Genomic DNA, 20,491 nt, shown 5'->3' with positions numbered 1-20,491 from the left:
GGAGGAGTGACATTGAGTAGTAATATGGAGGAGTGAGAAGGAGGAGTGACATGGAGGAGTGACATGGAGGAGTGACATAGAGGAGTGACATGGAGGAGTGACATTGAGGAGTGACATGGAAGAGTGACATTGAGGAGTGACATGAAGGAGGAGTGACATGGAGGAGTGACATAGAGGAGTGATGTGGAGGAGCGACAAGGAGGAGTGACATAGAGGAGTGACATGGAGGAGTGACATTGAGGAGCAAGGAAGAGTAACATGGAGGAGTGACATGGAGGAGTGACATGTTGGAGTTTCATGGAGGAGGAGTGACATGGAGGAGTGACATAAAGGAGTGATGTGGAGTAGCGACATGGAGGAGTGACATGGAGGAGCGACATGGAGGAGTGACATGGAGGAGTATCATTGAAGTGCGACAAGGAGGAGTGACATGGTGGAGTGACATGGAGGAGCAACATGGAGGAGCAACATGGAGGAGTTACATGGAGGAGTGACATAGAGAATTGACGTGGAGGAGAGACATGGAGGAGTGACATGGAGAAGTGACAGGGCGGATCATCAAGGAGGATTGATATGGTGTGGTGACATGGCGGAGGGACGTGGATAAGTGACATGGAGGAGTGACATGGAGTAGCGACATGGAGGAGTGACATGGCGGAGTGAGTTGGAGTAGTGACATGGAGGAGTGACATGGAGGAGTCACATGGAGTAGCGACATGGAGGAGTGACATTGAGGAGCAAGGAAGAGTAACATGGAGGAGTGACATGGAGGAGTGACATGTTGGAGTGATATGTAGGAGTGACATAGAGGAGTGAAGTGGAGCAGCGAAATCGAGAATTGACTAGGAGGAGCGACATGGAGGAGTGACATGGAGGAGTTTCATTGAGGAGTGACATGGAGGGGTGACATGGAGGAGTGAGAAGTTGGAGTGATATGGAGTTGTAACATGGAGGAGTTACATAGAGGAGTGACATGGAGGAGTGACATGGAGGAGTTTCATGGAGGAGTGACATGGAGGAGTGCCATGTAGGAATGACATGGAGTAGTGACATGGAGGATCGACATAGAGGAGTGACATGGAGGAGCGACAAGGAGGAGTGACATAGAGGAGTGACATGGAGGAATGACATTGAGGACTAAGGAAGAGTGACATAGAGGAGTGACATGGAGGAGCTTCATGGAGGAGTGACATGGAAGAGTGACATTTAGGAGTGACATGGCGGATCGACATGGAGGAGTGACATTGAGTAGTAATATGGAGGAGTGAGAAGGAGGAGTGACATGGAGGAGTGACATGGAGGAGTGACATAGAGGAGTGACATGGAGGAGTGACATTGAGGAGTGACATGGAGGAGTGACATTGAGGAGTGACATGAAGGAGGAGTGACATGGAGGAGTGACATAGAGGTGTGATGTGGAGGAGCGACAAGAAGGAGTGACATAGAGGAGTGACATGGAGGAGTGACAGGGCAGATCAGCAAGGAGGATTGATATGGTGGAGTGACATGGTGGAGTGACATGGAGGAGCAACATGGAGGAGCAAAATGGAGGAGTTACATGGAGGAGTTTCATTGAGGAGTGACATGGAGGGGTGACATGGAGGAGTGAGAAGTTGGAGTGATATGGAGTTGTAACATGGAGGAGTTACATAGAGGAGTGACATGGAGGAGTGACATGGAGGAGTTTCATGGAGGAGTGACATGGTGTAGTGCCATGTAGGAATGACATGGAGTAGTGACATGGAGGATCGACATAGAGGAGTGACATGGAGGAGCGACAAGGAGGAGTGACATAGAGGAGTGACATGGAGGAGTGACATTGAGGACTAAGGAAGAGTGACATAGAGGAGTGACATGGAGGAGCTTCATGGAGGAGTGACATGGAGGAGTGACATTTAGGAGTGACATGGCGGATCGACATGGAGGAGTGACATAGAGTAGTAATATGGAGGAGTGAGAAGGAGGAGTGACATGGAGGAGTTACATGGAGGAGTGACATAGAGGAGTGACATGGAGGAGTGACATTGAGGAGTGACATAGAGGAGTGACATGGAGGAGTGACATTGAGGAGCAAGGAAGAGTAACATGGAGGAGTGACATGGAGGAGTGACATGTTGGAGTTTCATGGAGGAGGAGTGACATGGAGGAGTGACATAGAGGAGTGATGTGGAGTAGCGACATGGAGGAGTGACATGGAGGAGCGACATGGAGAAGTGACATGGAAGACATGGAGGAGTGACATGGAGGATCGACATTGAGTAGTTACATGGAGGAGTGACAAGGAGGAGCAACATGTAGGAGTAACATGAAGGATCTACATGGAGGAGCGACATGGAGGAGTGAGATGGGGGAGTGACATGTACGAGCGACATGGAGGAGTGAGATGGGGGAGTCACATGGAGGAGTGACAAGGAGTAGCGACATGTAGGAGTAACATGAAGGATCTACATGGAGGAGCGACAGGGAGGAGTGACATGGAGGAGCGACATGGCGCAGTGACATGGAGGAGTGACAAGGAAGATAGGGAGGAATGACACGTAGGAGCGACAAGGAGGTGTGAAATAGAGCATCGACATGGAGGAGTGACATGGAGGAGGGACATGGAGGAATAACATTCTGGAGTGACATTCTGTAGGGACATTCTGGAGTGATATTCTGGAGGGAAATTCTGGACTGACATGGAGGAGTGACTTGGAGGATGGACAGAGAGGTTTGACATGGAGGAGGGACATGGAGGAGTGACATTCTGGATTTAAATTCTGGAGTGACATTCTGGAGTGACATGGAGGAGCGACATTCTAGAGTGACTCGGAGGAGGAACATGTAGGAGCAGCATGGAGGATCAACATGGAAGATCAACATGGAGCAGTGACATGGAGGATTGACAAAGTGTAGTGACAAGGAGGAGAAACATGCTGGATCGAAATGGAGGATTGACATGGAGCAGTGACAGGGCGAATCAGCAAAGAGGATTGATAAGGTGGAGTGACATGGCGGAGGGACATGGATGAGTGACATGGAGGAGTGACATGGAAGAGCAACATGGAATAGTTATATGGAAGACATATAGAAGTGACATGGAGGAGTCACATGGAGTAGCAACATGGAAGAGTGACTTGGAGGAGTGACATAAAGGAGTGACATGGAGGAGTGACATGGAGGAGTGACATGGAGTAGCTACATGGAGTAGCTACATGGGGTAGCTACATGGAGGAGTGACATGGAGGAGTGACATGGAGAAGTGACAGGGCAGATCAGCAAGGAGGATTGATATGGTGTATTGACATGGCGGAGGGACGTGGCTAAGTGACATGGAGGAGTGACATGGAGTAGCGACATGGAGGAGTGATATGGAGGAGTGAGTTGGAGTAGTGACATGGAGGAGTGACATGGAGGAGTCACATGGAGTAGCGACATGGAGGAGTGACATTGAGGAGCAGGGAAGAGTAACATGGAGGAGTGACATGGAGGAGTGACATGTTGGAGTGATATGTAGGAGTGACATAGAGGAGTGATGTGGAGCAGCGAAATCGAGAATTGACTAGGAGGAGCGACATGGAGGAGTGACATGGAGGAGTTTCATTGAGGAGTGACATGGAGGGGTGACATGGAGGAGTGAGAAGTTGGAGTGATATGGAGTTGTAACATGGAGGAGTTACATAGAGGAGTGACATGGAGGAGTGACATGGAGGAGTTTCATGGAGGAGTGACATGGAGGAGTGCCATGTAGGAATGACATGAAGGATCTACATGGAGGAGCGACAGGGAGGAGTGACATGGAGGAGCGACATGGCGCAGTGACATGGAGGAGTGACAATGAAGATAGGGAGGAATGACACGTAGGAGCGACAAGGAGGTGTGAAATAGAGCATCGACATGGAGGAGTGACATGGAGGAGGGACATGGAGGAATAACATTCTGGAGTGACATTCTGGAGGGACATTCTGGAGTGATATTCTGGAGGGAAATTCTGGACTGACATGGAGGAGTGACTTGGAGGATGGACAGAGAGGTTTGACATGGAGGAGGGACATGGAGGAGTGACATTCTGGATTTAAATTCTGGAGTGACATTCTGGAGTGACATGGAGGAGCGACATTCTAGAGTGACTCGGAGGAGGAACATGTAGGAGCAGCATGGAGGATCAACATGGAAGATCAACATGGAGCAGTGACATGGAGGATTGACAAAGTGTAGTGACAAGGAGGAGAAACATGCTGGATCGAAATGGAGGATTGACATGGAGCAGTGACAGGGCGAATCAGCAAAGAGGATTGATAAGGTGGAGTGACATGGCGGAGGGACATGGATGAGTGACATGGAGGAGTGACATGGAAGAGCAACATGGAATAGTTATATGGAAGACATATAGAAGTGACATGGAGGAGTCACATGGAGTAGCAACATGGAAGAGTGACTTGGAGTAGTGACATAAAGGAGTGACATGGAGGAGTGACATGGAGGAGTGACATGGAGTAGCTACATGGAGTAGCTACATGGGGTAGCTACATGGAGGAGTGAAATGGAGGAGTGACATGGAGAAGTGACAGGGCAGATCAGCAAGGAGGATTGATATGGTGTAGTGACATGGCGGAGGGACGTGGATAAGTGACATGGAGGAGTGACATGGAGTAGCGACATGGAGGAGTGACATGGAGGAGTGAGTTGGAGTAGTGACATGGAGGAGTGACATGGAGGAGTCACATGGAGTAGCGACATGGAGGAGTGACATTGAGGAGCAGGGAAGAGTAACATGGAGGAGTGACATGGAGGAGTGACATGTTGGAGTGATATGTAGGAGTGACATAGAGGAGTGATGTGGAGCAGCGAAATCGAGAATTGACTAGGAGGAGCGACATGGAGGAGTGACATGGAGGAGTTTCATTGAGGAGTGACATGGAGGGGTGACATGGAGGAGTGAGAAGTTGGAGTGATATGGAGTTGTAACATGGAGGAGTTACATAGAGGAGTGACATGGAGGAGTGACATGGAGGAGTTTCATGGAGGAGTGACATGGAGGAGTGCCATGTAGGAATGACATGGAGTAGTGACATGGAGGAGCGACAAGGAGGAGTGACATAGAGGAGTGACATGGAGGAGTGACATTGAGGACTAAGGAAGAGTGACATAGAGGAGTGACATGGAGGAGCTTCATGGAGGAGTGACATGGAAGAGTGACATTTAGGAGTGACATGGCGGATCGACATGGAGGAGTGACATTGAGTAGTAATATGGAGGAGTGAGAAGGAGGAGTGACATGGAGGAGTGACATGGAGGAGTGACATAGAGGAGTGACATGGAGGAGTGACATTGAGGAGTGACATGAAGGAGGAGTGACATGGAGGAGTGACATAGAGGAGTGATGTGGAGGAGCGACAAGGAGGAGTGACATAGAGGAGTGACATGGAGGAGTGACATTGAGGAGCAAGGAAGAGTAACATGGAGGAGTGACATGGAGGAGTGACATGTTGGAGTTTCATGGAGGAGGAGGGACATGGAGGAGTGACATAGAGGAGTGATGTGGAGTAGCGACATGGAGGAGTGACATGGAGGAGCGACATGGAGGAGTGACATGGAGGAGTATCATTGAAGTGCGACAAGGAGGAGTGACATGGAGGAGTGACATATCGGAGCAATGAAGAGTGACATGGAGGAGTGACATGGAGGAGTGACATGGAGGATCAACATGTAGGATAGACATGGAGGATTGATATGGAGGAGTGACATAGAGGAGTGACATGGAGGATTGACATTGAGGAGCAAGGAAGAGTGACATGGAGTAGTGACATGGAGGAGCTTCATGGAGGAGTGACATGGAGGAGTGACTTGTAGGAGTGACATAGAGGATTGATGTGGAGGAGTGACATGGAGGAGTGACATGGAGTAGCTACATGGAGTAGCTACATGGGGTAGCTACATGGAGGAGTGACATGGAGGAGTGACATGGAGAAGTGACAGGGCAGATCAGCAAGGAGGATTGATATGGTGGAGTGACATGGTGGAGTGACATGGAGGAGCAACATGGAGGAGCAACATGGAGGAGTTACATGGAGGAGTGACATAGAGGATTGACGTGGAGGAGAGACATGGAGGACTGACATGGAGAAGTGACAGGGCGGATCATCAAGGAGGATTGATATGGTGTAGTGACATGGCGGAGGGACGTGGATAAGTGACATGGAGGAGTGACATGGAGTAGTGACATGGAGGATCGACATAGAGGAGTGACATGGAGGAGCGACAAGGCGGAGTGACATAGAGGAGTGACATGGAGGAGTGACATTGAGGACTAAGGAAGAGTGACATAGAGGAGTGACATGGAGGAGCTTTATGGAGGAGTGACATGGAGGAGTGACATTTAGGAGTGACATGGCGGATCGACATGGAGGAGTGACATTGAGTAGTAATATGGAGGAGTGAGAAGGAGGAGTGACATGGAGGAGTTACATGGAGGAGTGACATAGAGGAGTGACATGGAGGAGTGACATTGAGGAGTGACATGAAGGAGGAGTGACATGGAGGAGTGACATAGAGGAGTGATGTGGAGGAGCGACAAGGAGGAGTGACATAGAGGAGTGACATGGAGGAGTGACATTGAGGAGCAAGGAAGAGTAACATGGAGGAGTGACATGGAGGAGTGACATGTTGGAGTTTCATGGAGGAGGAGTGACATGGAGGAGTGACATAGAGGAGTGATGTGGAGTAGCGACATGGATGAGTGACATGGAGGAGCGACATGGAGGAGTGACATGGAGGAGTATCATTGAAGTGCGACAAGGAGGAGTGACATGGAGGAGCAAGGAAGAGTAACATGGAGGAGTGACATGGAGGAGTGACATGTTGGAGTTTCATGGAGGAGGAGTGACATGGAGGAGTGACATAGAGGAGTGATGTGGAGTAGCGACATGGAGGAGTGACATGGAAGAGCAACATGGAATAGTTATATGGAAGACATATAGAAGTGACATGGAGGAGTCACATGGAGTAGCAACATGGAAGAGTGACTTGGAGGAGTGACATAAAGGAGTGACATGGAGAAGTGACATGGCAGATCAGCAAGGAGGATTGATATGGTGTAGTGACATGGCGGAGGGACGTGGATAAGTGACATGGAGGAGTGACATGGAGTAGCGACATGGAGGAGTGACATGGAGGAGTGAGTTGGAGTAGTGACATGGAGGAGTGACATGGAGGAGTCACATGGAGTAGCGACATGGAGGAGTGACATTGAGGAGCAGGGAAGAGTAACATGGAGGAGTGACATGGAGGAGTGACATGTTGGAGTGATATGTAGGAGTGACATAGAGGAGTGATGTGGAGCAGCGAAATCGAGAATTGACTAGGAGGAGCGACATGGAGGAGTGACATGGAGGAGTTTCATTGAGGAGTGACATGGAGGGGTGACATGGAGGACTGAGAAGTTGGAGTGATATGGAGTTGTAACATGGAGGAGTTACATAGAGGAGTGACATGGAGGAGTGACATGGAGGAGTTTCATGGAGGAGTGACATGGAGGAGTGCCATGTAGGAATGACATGGAGTAGTGACATGGAGGAGCGACAAGGAGGAGTGACATAGAGGAGTGACATGGAGGAGTGACATTGAGGACTAAGGAAGAGTGACATAGAGGAGTGACATGGAGGAGCTTCATGGAGGAGTGACATGGAAGAGTGACATTTAGGAGTGACATGGCGGATCGACATGGAGGAGTGACATTGAGTAGTAATATGGAGGAGTGAGAAGGAGGAGTGACATGGAGGAGTGACATGGAGGAGTGACATAGAGGAGTGACATGGAGGAGTGACATTGAGGAGTGACATGAAGGAGGAGTGACATGGAGGAGTGACATAGAGGAGTGATGTGGAGGAGCGACAAGGAGGAGTGACATAGAGGAGTGACATGGAGGAGTGACATTGAGGAGCAAGGAAGAGTAACATGGAGGAGTGACATGGAGGAGTGACATGTTGGAGTTTCATGGAGGAGGAGGGACATGGAGGAGTGACATAGAGGAGTGATGTGGAGTAGCGACATGGAGGAGTGACATGGAGGAGCGACATGGAGGAGTGACATGGAGGAGTATCATTGAAGTGCGACAAGGAGGAGTGACATGGAGGAGTGACATATCGGAGCAATGAAGAGTGACATGGAGGAGTGACATGGAGGAGTGACATGGAGGATCAACATGTAGGATAGACATGGAGGATTGATATGGAGGAGTGACATAGAGGAGTGACATGGAGGATTGACATTGAGGAGCAAGGAAGAGTGACATGGAGTAGTGACATGGAGGAGCTTCATGGAGGAGTGACATGGAGGAGTGACTTGTAGGAGTGACATAGAGGAGTGATGTGGAGTAGCGACATGGAGGAGTGACATGGAAGAGCAACATGGAATAGTTATATGGAAGACATATAGAAGTGACATGGAGGAGTCACATGGAGTAGCAACATGGAAGAGTGACTTGGAGGAGTGACATAAAGGAGTGACATGGAGGAGTGACATGGCAGATCAGCAAGGAGGATTGATATGGTGTAGTGACATGGCGGAGGGACGTGGCTAAGTGACATGGAGGAGTGACATGGAGTAGCGACATGGAGGAGTGACATGGAGGAGTGAGTTGGAGTAGTGACATGGAGGAGTGACATGGAGGAGTCACATGGAGTAGCGACATGGAGGAGTGACATTGAGGAGCAGGGAAGAGTAACATGGAGGAGTGACATGGAGGAGTGACATGTTGGAGTGATATGTAGGAGTGACATAGAGGAGTGATGTGGAGCAGCGAAATCGAGAATTGACTAGGAGGAGCGACATGGAGGAGTGACATGGAGGAGTTTCATTGAGGAGTGACATGGAGGGGTTACATGGAGGAGTGAGAAGTTGGAGTGATATGGAGTTGTAACATGGAGTAGTAACATAGAGGAGTGACATGGAGGAGTGACATGGAGGAGTTTCATGGAGGAGTGACATGGAGGAGTGCCATGTAGGAATGACATGGATTAGTGACATGGAGGAGCGACAAGGAGGAGTGACATAGAGGAGTGACATGGAGGAGTGACATTGAGGACTAAGGAAGAGTGACATAGAGGAGTGACATGGAGGAGCTTCATGGAGGAGTGACATGGAAGAGTGACATTTAGGAGTGACATGGCGGATCGACATGGAGGAGTGACATTGAGTAGTAATATGGAGGAGTGAGAAGGAGGAGTGACATGGAGGAGTGACATAGAGGAGTGACATGGAGGAGTGACATTGAGGAGTGACATGAAGGAGGAGTGACATGGAGGAGTGACATAGAGGAGTGATGTGGAGGAGCGACAAGGAGGAGTGACATAGAGGAGTGACATGGAGGAGTGACATTGAGGAGCAAGGAAGAGTAACATGGAGGAGTGACATGGAGGAGTGATGTGGAGTAGCGACATGGAGGAGTGACATGGAGGAGTGACATGGAGGAGTGACTTGTAGGAGTGACATAGAGGATTGATGTGGAGGAGTGACATGGAGGAGTGACATGGAGTAGCTACATGGAGTAGCTACATGGGGTAGCTACATGGAGGAGTGACATGGAGGAGTGACATGGAGAAGTGACAGGGCAGATCAGCAAGGAGGATTGATATGGTGGAGTGACATGGTGGAGTGACATGGAGGAGCAACATGGAGGAGCAACATGGAGGAGTTACATGGAGGAGTGACATAGAGGATTGACGTGGAGGAGAGACATGGAGGACTGACATGGAGAAGTGACAGGGCGGATCATCAAGGAGGATTGATATGGTGTAGTGACATGGCGGAGGGACGTGGATAAGTGACATGGAGGAGTGACATGGAGTAGTGACATGGAGGATCGACATAGAGGAGTGACATGGAGGAGCGACAAGGAGGAGTGACATAGAGGAGTGACATGGAGGAGTGACATTGAGGACTAAGGAAGAGTGACATAGAGGAGTGACATGGAGGAGCTTCATGGAGGAGTGACATGGAGGAGTGACATTTAGGAGTGACATGGCGGATCGACATGGAGGAGTGACATTGAGTAGTAATATGGAGGAGTGAGAAGGAGGAGTGACATGGAGGAGTTACATGGAGGAGTGACATAGAGGAGTGACATGGAGGAGTGACATTGAGGAGTGACATGAAGGAGGAGTGACATGGAGGAGTGACATAGAGGAGTGATGTGGAGGAGCGACAAGGAGGAGTGACATAGAGGAGTGACATGGAGGAGTGACATTGAGGAGCAAGGAAGAGTAACATGGAGGAGTGACATGGAGGAGTGACATGTTGGAGTTTCATGGAGGAGGAGTGACATGGAGGAGTGACATAGAGGAGTGATGTGGAGTAGCGACATGGATGAGTGACATGGAGGAGCGACATGGAGGAGTGACATGGAGGAGTATCATTGAAGTGCGACAAGGAGGAGTGACATGGAGGAGCAAGGAAGAGTAACATGGAGGAGTGACATGGAGGAGTGACATGTTGGAGTTTCATGGAGGAGGAGTGACATGGAGGAGTGACATAGAGGAGTGATGTGGAGTAGCGACATGGAGGAGTGACATGGAGGAGCGACATGGAGAAGTGACATGGAAGACATGGAGGAGTGACATGGAGGATCGACATTGAGTAGTTACATGGAGGAGTGACAAGGAGGAGCAACATGTAGGAGTAACATGAAGGATCTACATGGAGGAGCGACATGGAGGAGTGAGATGGGGGAGTGACATGGACGAGCGACATGGAGGAGTGAGATGGGGGAGTCACATGGAGGAGTGACAAGGAGTAGCGACATGTAGGAGTAACATGAAGGATCTACATGGAGGAGCGACAGGGAGGAGTGACATGGAGGAGCGACATGGCGCAGTGACATGGAGGAGTGACAAGGAAGATAGGGAGGAATGACACGTAGGAGCGACAAGGAGGTGTGAAATAGAGCATCGACATGGAGGAGTGACATGGAGGAGGGACATGGAGGAATGACATTCTGGAGTGACATTCTGGAGGGACATTCTGGAGTGATATTCTGGAGGGAAATTCTGGACTGACATGGAGGAGTGACTTGGAGGATGGACAGAGAGGTTTGACATGGAGGAGGGACATGGAGGAGTGACATTCTGGAGTGACATGGAGGAGCAACATGGAGGAGTGACATGTAGGAGTGACATGAAGGATTGACATGGAGGACTTACATGGAGGAGTGACATGGAGGATCGACATGGAGGATCAACATGGAGGAGTGACTTGGAAGAGCGACATTCTGGAGTGACATGTAGAAGTGAAATGGAGGAGAGAAATGGAGGATCAACATGGAGGAGAGACATGGAGGAGCGACATGGAAGAGCAACATGGAGTAGTGATATGGAGGACAGACTTGGAGGAGTGACATTCTGGAGTGACATTCTGGAGGGACATTCTGGAGGGACATTCTGGAGTGACATTCTGGAGGGACATTCTGGAGTGACATTCTGGACTGAAATGGCGGAGTGACATGGAGGGTGGAAATAGAGGATTGACATGGAGGAGGGACATGGAGGAGTGACATTCTGGAGTGAAATGGCGGAGTAACATGGAGGGTGGAAATAGAGGATTGACACGGAGGAGGGACATGGAGGAGTGACATTCTGGGGTTAAATTCTGGAGTGACACTCTGGAGTGACATGGAGGATCGACATTCTAGAGTGACTCGGGGAGAGACATGTAGGAGCAGCATGGAGGATCGACATGGGGAGTGACATGGAGGAGTGACATGGTGGAGTGACATGGAGTAGCGACATGGAGCAGTGACATGGAGGAGTGACATAGAGGAGCGACATGGAGGAGTGACATGGAAGACATATAGAAGTGACATAGAGGAGTGATGTGGAGGAGTGACATGGAGGAGTGACAAGGAGGAGTGACATGGAGTAGCGACATGGAGGAGTGACATGAGGAGTGAGTTGGTGTAGCGACATGGAGGAGTGACAAGGAGTAACGACATGGAGGAGTGACATGGAGGAGTGACATGGAGGAGTGACATAGAGGAGTGACATGGATTAGCGACATGGAGGAGTGACATGGAGGAGTGACATAGAGGATTGATGTGGAGGAGAGACATGGTGGAGTGACATAGAGTGTTGATGTGGAGGAGAGACATGGAGGAGTGACATGGAGAAGTGAGAGGTTTGATCAGGAAGGAGGGTTGATATGGAGGAGTGACATGGCGGAGGGACATGGAGGAGTGAGTTGGTGTAGCGACATAAGGAGTGACATGGAATAGCAACATGGAGGAGTGACATGGAGGTGTGACATGGAGGAGTGACAGAGGAGCAACATGGAGGAGTGACTTGGAGGAGTGACATGGAGAAGTGACAGGGCGAATCAGCAAAGAGGATTGATAAGGTGGATTGACATGGCGGAGGGACATGGATGAGTGACATGGAGGAGCAACATGGAATAGTTATATGGAAGACATATAGAAGTGACATGGAGGAGTCACATGGAGTAGCAACATGGAAGAGTGACTTGGAGGAGTGACATAAAGGAGTGACATGGAGGAGTGACATGGAGGAGTGACATGGAGAAGTGACAGGGCAGATCAGCAAGGAGGATTGATATGGTGGAGTGACATGGTGGAGTGACATGGAGGAGCAACATGGAGGAGCAACATGGAGGAGTTACATGGAGGAGTGACATAGAGAATTGACATGGAGGAGTGACATGGAGAAGTGACAGGGCGGATCATCAAGGTGGATTGATATGGTGTGGTGACATGGCGGAGGGACGTGGATAAGTGACATGGAGGAGTGACATGGAGTAGCGACATGGAGGAGTGACATGGAGGAGAGAGTTGGAGTAGTGACATGGAGGAGTGACATGGAAGAGTCACATGGAGTAGCGACATGGAGGAGTGACATTGAGGAGCAAGGAAGAGTAACATGGAGGAGTGACATGGAAGAGTGACATGTTGGAGTGATATGTAGGAGTGACATAGAGGAGTGAAGTGGAGCAGCGAAATCGAGAATTGACTAGGAGGAGCGACATGGAGGAGTGACATAGAGGAGTTTCATTGAGGAGTGACATGGAGGGGTGACATGGAGGAGTGAGAAGTTGGAGTGATATGGAGTTGTAACATGGAGGAGTTACATAGAGGAGTGACATGGAGGAGTGACATGGAGGAGTTTCATGGAGGAGTGACATGGAGGAGTGCCATGTAGGAATGACATGGAGTAGTGACATGGAGGAGCGACAAGGAGGAGTGACATAGAGGAGTGACATGGAGGAATGACATTGAGGACTAAGGAAGAGTGACATAGAGGAGTGACATGGAGGAGCTTCATGGAGGAGTGACATGGAAGAGTGACATTTAGGAGTGACATGGCGGATCGACATGGAGGAGTGACATTGAGTAGTAATATGGAGGAGTGAGAAGGAGGAGTGACATGGAGGAGTGACATGGAGGAGTGACATAGAGGAGTGACATGGAGGAGTGACATTGAGGAGTGACATGAAGGAGGAGTGACATGGAGGAGTGACATAGAGGAGTGATGTGGAGGAGCGACAAGAAGGAGTGACATAGAGGAGTGAGATGGAGGAGTGACATTGAGGAGCAAGGAAGAGTAACATGGAGGAGTGACATGGAGGAGTGACATGTTGGAGTTTCATGGAGGAGGAGTGACATGGAGGAGTGACATAAAGGAGTGATGTGGAGTAGCGACATGGAGGAGTGACATGGAGGAGCGACATGGAGGAGTGACATGGAGGAGTATCATTGAAGTGCGACAAGGAGGAGTGACATGGAGGAGTGACATTGAGGAGCAATGAAGAGTGACATGGAGGAGTGACATGGAGGAGTGACATGGAGGATCAACATGTAGGATAGACATGGAGGATTGATATGGAGGAGTGACATAGAGGAGTGACATGGAGGATTGACATTGAGGAGCAAGGAAGAGTGACATGGAGTAGTGACATGGAGGAGCATCATGGAGGAGTGACATGGAGGAGTGACTTGTAGGAGTGACATAGAGGATTGATGTGGAGGAGAGACATGGAGGAGTGACATAGAGTGTTGATGTGGAGGAGAGACATGGAGGAGTGACATGGAGAAGTGACAGGTTTGATCAGGAAGGAGGGTTGATATGGAGGAGTGACATGGCGGAGGGACATGGAGGAGTGAGTTGGTGTAGCGACATAAGGAGTGACATGGAATAGCAACATGTGACATGGAGGTGTGACATGGAGGAGTGACATAGAGGAACAACATGGAGGAGTGACTTGGAGGAGTGACATGGAGAAGTGACAGGGCGAATCAGCAAAGAGGATTGATAAGGTGGAGTGACATTGCGGAGGGACATGGAGGAGTGACATGGAGGAGTGACATGGAAGAGCAACATGGAATAGTTATATGGAAGACATATAGAAGTGACATGGAGGAGTCACATGGAGTAGCAACATGGAAGAGTGACTTGGAGGAGTGACATAAAGGAGTGACATGGAGGAGTGACATGGAGGAGTGACATGGAGTAGCTACATGGAGTAGCTACATGGGGTAGCTACATGGAGGAGTGACATGGAGGAGTGACATGGAGAAGTGACAGGGCAGATCAGCAAGGAGGTTTGATATGGTGTAGTGACATGGCGGAGGGACGTGGTTAAGTGACATGGAGGAGTGACATGGAGTAGCGACATGGAGGAGTGACATGGAGGAGTGAGTTGGAGTAGTGACATGGAGGAGTGACATGGAGGAGTCACATGGAGTAGCGACATGGAAGAGTGACATTGAGGAGCAAGGAAGAGTAACATGGAGGAGTGACATGGAGGAGTGACATGTTGGAGTGATATGTAGGAGTGACATAGAGGAGTGATGTGGAGCAGCGAAATCGAGAATTGACTAGGAAGAGCGACATGGAGGAGTGACATGGAGGAGTTTCATTGAGGAGTGACATGGGGGGGTGACATGGAGGAGTGAGAAGTTGGAGTGATATGGAGTTGTAACATGGAGGAGTTACATAGAGGAGTGACATGGAGGAGTGACATGGAGGAGTTTCATGGAGGAGTGACATGGAGGAGTGCCATGTAGGAATGACATGGAGTAGTGACATGGAGGATCGACATAGAGGAGTGACATGGAGGAGCGACAAGGAGGAGTGACATAGAGGAGTGACATGGAGGAGTGACATTGAGGACTAAGGAAGAGTGACATAGAGGAGTGACATGGAGGAGCTTCATGGAGGAGTGACATGGAAGAGTGACATTTAGGAGTGACATGGCGGATCGACATGGAGGAGTGACATTGAGTAGTAATATGGAGGAGTGAGAAGGAGGAGTGACATGGAGGAGTGACATGGAGGAGTGACATAGAGGAGTGAAATGGAGGAGTGACATTGAGGAGTGACATGAAGGAGGAGTGACATGGTGGAGTGACATAGAGGAGTGATGTGGAGGAGCGACAAGGAGGAATGACATAGAGGAGTGACATGTAGGAGTGACATTGAGGAGCAAGGAAGAGTAACATGGAGGAGTGACATGGAGGAGTGACATGTTGGAGTTTCATGGAGGAGGAGTGACATGGAGGAGTGACATAGAGGAGTGATGTGGAGTAGCGACATGGAGGAGTGACATGGAGGAGCGACATGGAGGAGTGACATGGAGGAGTATCATTGAAGTGCGACAAGGAGGAGTGACATGGAGGAGTGACATTGATTAGCAATGAAGAGTGACATGGAGGAGTGACATGGAGGAGTGACATGGAGGAGTGACATGGAGGATCAACATGTAGGATAGACATGGAGGATTGATATGGAGGAGTGACATAGAGGAGTGACATGGAGGATTGACATTGAGGAGCAAGGAAGAGTGACATGGAGTAGTGACATGGAGGAGCTTCATGGAGGAGTGACATGGAGGAGTGACTTGTAGGAGTTACATAGAGGATTGATGTGGAGGAGAGACATGGAGGAGTGACATAGAGTGTTGATGTGGAGGAGAGACATGGAGGAGTGACATGGAGAAGTGACAGGTTTGATCAGGAAGGAGGGTTGATATGGAGGAGTGACATGGCGGAGGGACATGGAGGAGTGAGTTGGTGTAGCGACATAAGGAGTGACATGGAATAGCAACATGTGACATGAAGGTGTGACATGGAGGAGTGACATAGAGGAACAACATGGAGGAGTGACTTGGAGGAGTGACATGGAGAAGTGACAGGGCGAATCAGCAAAGAGGATTGATAAGGTGGAGTGACATGGCGGAGGGACATGGAGGAGTGACATAAAGGAGTGACATGGAGGAGTGACATGGAGGAGTGACATGGAGTAGCTACATGGAGTAGCTACATGGGGTAGCTACATGGAGGAGTGAAATGGAGGAGTGACATGGAGAAGTGACAGGGCAGATCAGCAAGGAGGTTTGATATGGTGTAGTGACATGGCGGAGGGACGTGGATAAGTGACATGGAGGAGTGACATGGAGTAGCGACATGGAGGAGTGACATGGAGGAGTGAGTTGGAGTAGTGACATGGAGGAGTGACATGGAGGAGTCACATGGAGTAGCGACATGGAGGAGTGACATTGAGTAGTAATATGGAGGAGTGAGAAGGAGGAGTGACATGGAGGAGTTACATGGAGGAGTGACATTGAGTAGTAATATGGAGGAGTGAGAAGGAGGAGTGACATGGAGGAGTTACATGGAGGAGTGACATAGAGGAGTGACATGGAGGAGTGACATTGAGGAGTGACATGAAGGAGGAGTGACATGGAGGAGTGACATAGAGGAGTGATGTGGAGGAGCGACAAGGAGGAGTGACATAGAGGAGTGACATGGAGGAGTGACATTGAGGAGCAAGGAAGAGTAACATGGAGGAGTGACATGGAGGAGTGAGAAGTTGGAGTGATATGGAGTTGTAACATGGAGGAGTTACATTGAGGAGTGACATGGAGGGGTGACATGGAGGAGTGAGAAGTTGGAGTGATATGGAGTTGTAACATGGAGGAGTTACATAGTGGAGTGACATGGAGGAGTGACATGGAGGAGTTTCATGGAGGAGTGACATGGAGGAGTGCCATGTAGGAATGACATGGAGTAGTGACATGGAGGAGCGACAAGGAGGAGTGACATAGAGGAGTGACATGGAGGAGTGACATTGAGGACTAAGGAAGAGTGACATAGAGGAGTGACATGGAGGAGCTTCATGGAGGAGTGACATGGAAGAGTGACATTTAGGAGTGACATGGCGGATCGACATGGAGGAGTGACATTGAGTAGTAATATGGAGGAGTGAGAAGGAGGAGTGACATGGAGGAGTGACATGGAGGAGTGACATAGAGGAGTGACATGGAGGAGTGACATTGAGGAGTGACATGAAGGAGGAGTGACATGGAGGAGTGACATAGAGGAGTGATGTGGAGGAGCGACAAGGAGGAGTGACATAGAGGAGTGACATGGAGGAGTGACATTGAGGAGCAAGGAAGAGTAACATGGAGGAGTGACATGGAGGAGTGACATGTTGGAGTTTCATGGAGGAGGAGGGACATGGAGGAGTGACATAGAGGAGTGATGTGGAGTAGCGACATGGAGGAGTGACATGGAGGAGCGACATGGAGGAGTGACATGGGGGAGTATCATTGAAGTGCGACAAGGAGGAGTGACATGGAGGAGTGACATATCGGAGCAATGAAGAGTGACATGGAGGAGTGACATGGAGGAGTGAAATGGAGGATCAACATGTAGGATAGACATGGAGGATTGATATGGAGGAGTGACATAGAGGAGTGACATGGAGGATTGACATTGAGGAGCAAGGAAGAGTGACATGGAGTAGTGACATGGAGGAGCTTCATGGAGGAGTGACATGGAGGAGTGACTTGTAGGAGTGACATAGAGGATTGATGTGGAGGAGTGACATGGAGGAGTGACATGGAGTAGCTACATGGAGTAGCTACATGGGGTAGCTACATGGAGGAGTGACATGGAGGAGTGACATGGAGAAGTGACAGGGCAGATCAGCAAGGAGGATTGATATGGTGGAGTGACATGGTGGAGTGACATGGAGGAGCAACATGGAGGAGCAACATGGAGGAGTTACATGGAGGAGTGACATAGAGGATTGACGTGGAGGAGAGACATGGAGGACTGACATGGAGAAGTGACAGGGCGGATCATCAAGGAGGATTGATATGGTGTAGTGACATGGCGGAGGGACGTGGATAAGTGACATGGAGGAGTGACATGGAGTAGTGACATGGAGGATCGACATAGAGGAGTGACATGGAGGAGCGACAAGGAGGAGTGACATAGAGGAGTGACATGGAGGAGTGACATTGAGGACTAAGGAAGAGTGACATAGAGGAGTGACATGGAGGAGCTTCATGGAGGAGTGACATGGAGGACTGACATTTAGGAGTGACATGGCGGATCGACATGGAGGAGTGACATTGAGTAGTAATATGGAGGAGTGAGAAGGAGGAGTGACATGGAGGAGTTACATGGAGGAGTGACATAGAGGAGTGACATGGAGGAGTGACATTGAGGAGTGACATGAAGGAGGAGTGACATGGAGGAGTGACATAGAGGAGTGATGTGGAGGAGCGACAAGGAGGAGTGACATAGAGGAGTGACATGGAGGAGTGACATTGAGGAGCAAGGAAGAGTAACATGGAGGAGTGACATGGAGGAGTGACATGTTGGAGTTTCATGGAGGAGGAGTGACATGGAGGAGTGACATAGAGGAGTGATGTGGAGTAGCGACATGGAGGAGTGACATGGAGGAGCGACATGGAGAAGTGACATGGAAGACATGGAGGAGTGACATGGAGGATCGACATTGAGTAGTTACATGGAGGAGTGACAAGGAGGAGCAACATGTAGGAGTAACATGAAGGATCTACATGGAGGAGCGACATGGAGGAGTGAGATGGGGGAGTGACATGGACGAGCGACATGGAGGAGTGAGATGGGGGAGTCACATGGAGGAGTGACAAGGAGTAGCGACATGTAGGAGTAACATGAAGGATCTACATGGAGGAGCGACAGGGAGGAGTGACATGGAGGAGCGACATGGCGCAGTGACATGGAGGAGTGACAAGGAAGATAGGGAGGAATGACACGTAGGAGCGACAAGGAGGTGTGAAATAGAGCATCGACATGGAGGAGTGACATGGAGGAGGGACATGGAGGAATAACATTCTGGAGTGACATTCTGTAGGGACATTCTGGAGTGATATTCTGGAGGGAAATTCTGGACTGACATGGAGGAGTGACTTGGAGGATGGACAGAGAGGTTTGACATGGAGGAGGGACATGGAGGAGTGACATTCTGGATTTAAATTCTGGAGTGACATTCTGGAGTGACATGGAGGAGCGACATTCTAGAGTGACTCGGAGGAGGAACATGTAGGAGCAGCATGGAGGATCAACATGGAAGATCAACATGGAGCAGTGACATGGAGGATTGACAAAGTGTAGTGACAAGGAGGAGAAACATGCTGGATCGAAATGGAGGATTGACATGGAGCAGTGACAGGGCGAATCAGCAAAGAGGATTGATAAGGTGGAGTGACATGGCGGAGGGACATGGATGAGTGACATGGAGGAGTGACATGGAAGAGCAACATGGAATAGTTATATGGAAGACATATAGAAGTGACATGGAGGAGTCACATGGAGTAGCAACATGGAAGAGTGACTTGGAGGAGTGACATAAAGGAGTGACATGGAGGAGTGACATGGAGGAGTGACATGGAGTAGCTACATGGAGTAGCTACATGGGGTAGCTACATGGAGGAGTGACATGGAGGAGTGACATGGAGAAGTGACAGGGCAGATCAGCAAGGAGGATTGATATGGTGTAGTGACATGGCGGAGGGACGTGGATAAGTGACATGGAGGAGTGACATGGAGTAGCGACATGGAGGAGTGACATGGAGGAGTGAGTTGGAGTAGTGACATGGAGGAGTGACATGGAGGAGTCACATGGAGTAGCGACATGGAGGAGTGACATTGAGGAGCAGGGAAGAGTAACATGGAGGAGTGACATGGAGGAGTGACATGTTGGAGTGATATGTAGGAGTGACATAGAGGAGTGATGTGGAGCAGCGAAATCGAGAATTGACTAGGAGGAGCGACATGGAGGAGTGACATGGAGGAGTTTCATTGAGGAGTGACATGGAGGGGTGACATGGAGGAGTGAGAAGTTGGAGTGATATGGAGTTGTAACATGGAGGAGTTACATAGAGGAGTGACATGGAGGAGTGACATGGAGGAGTTTCATGGAGGAGTGACATGGAGGAGTGCCATGTAGGAATGACATGGAGTAGTGACATGGAGGAGCGACAAGGAGGAGTGACATAGAGGAGTGACATGGAGGAGTGACATTGAGGACTAAGGAAGAGTGACATAGAGGAGTGACATGGAGGAGCTTCATGGAGGAGTGACATGGAAGAGTGACATTTAGGAGTGACATGGCGGATCGACATGGAGGAGTGACATTGAGTAGTAATATGGAGGAGTGAGAAGGAGGAGTGACAT

The sequence above is a fragment of the Sebastes fasciatus genome, chromosome 4 (genome assembly GCF_043250625.1).
Source record: "Sebastes fasciatus isolate fSebFas1 chromosome 4, fSebFas1.pri, whole genome shotgun sequence".
Classification (NCBI taxonomy): domain Eukaryota; kingdom Metazoa; phylum Chordata; class Actinopteri; order Perciformes; family Sebastidae; genus Sebastes; species Sebastes fasciatus.
This window is presented reverse-complemented; position numbering follows the sequence as displayed.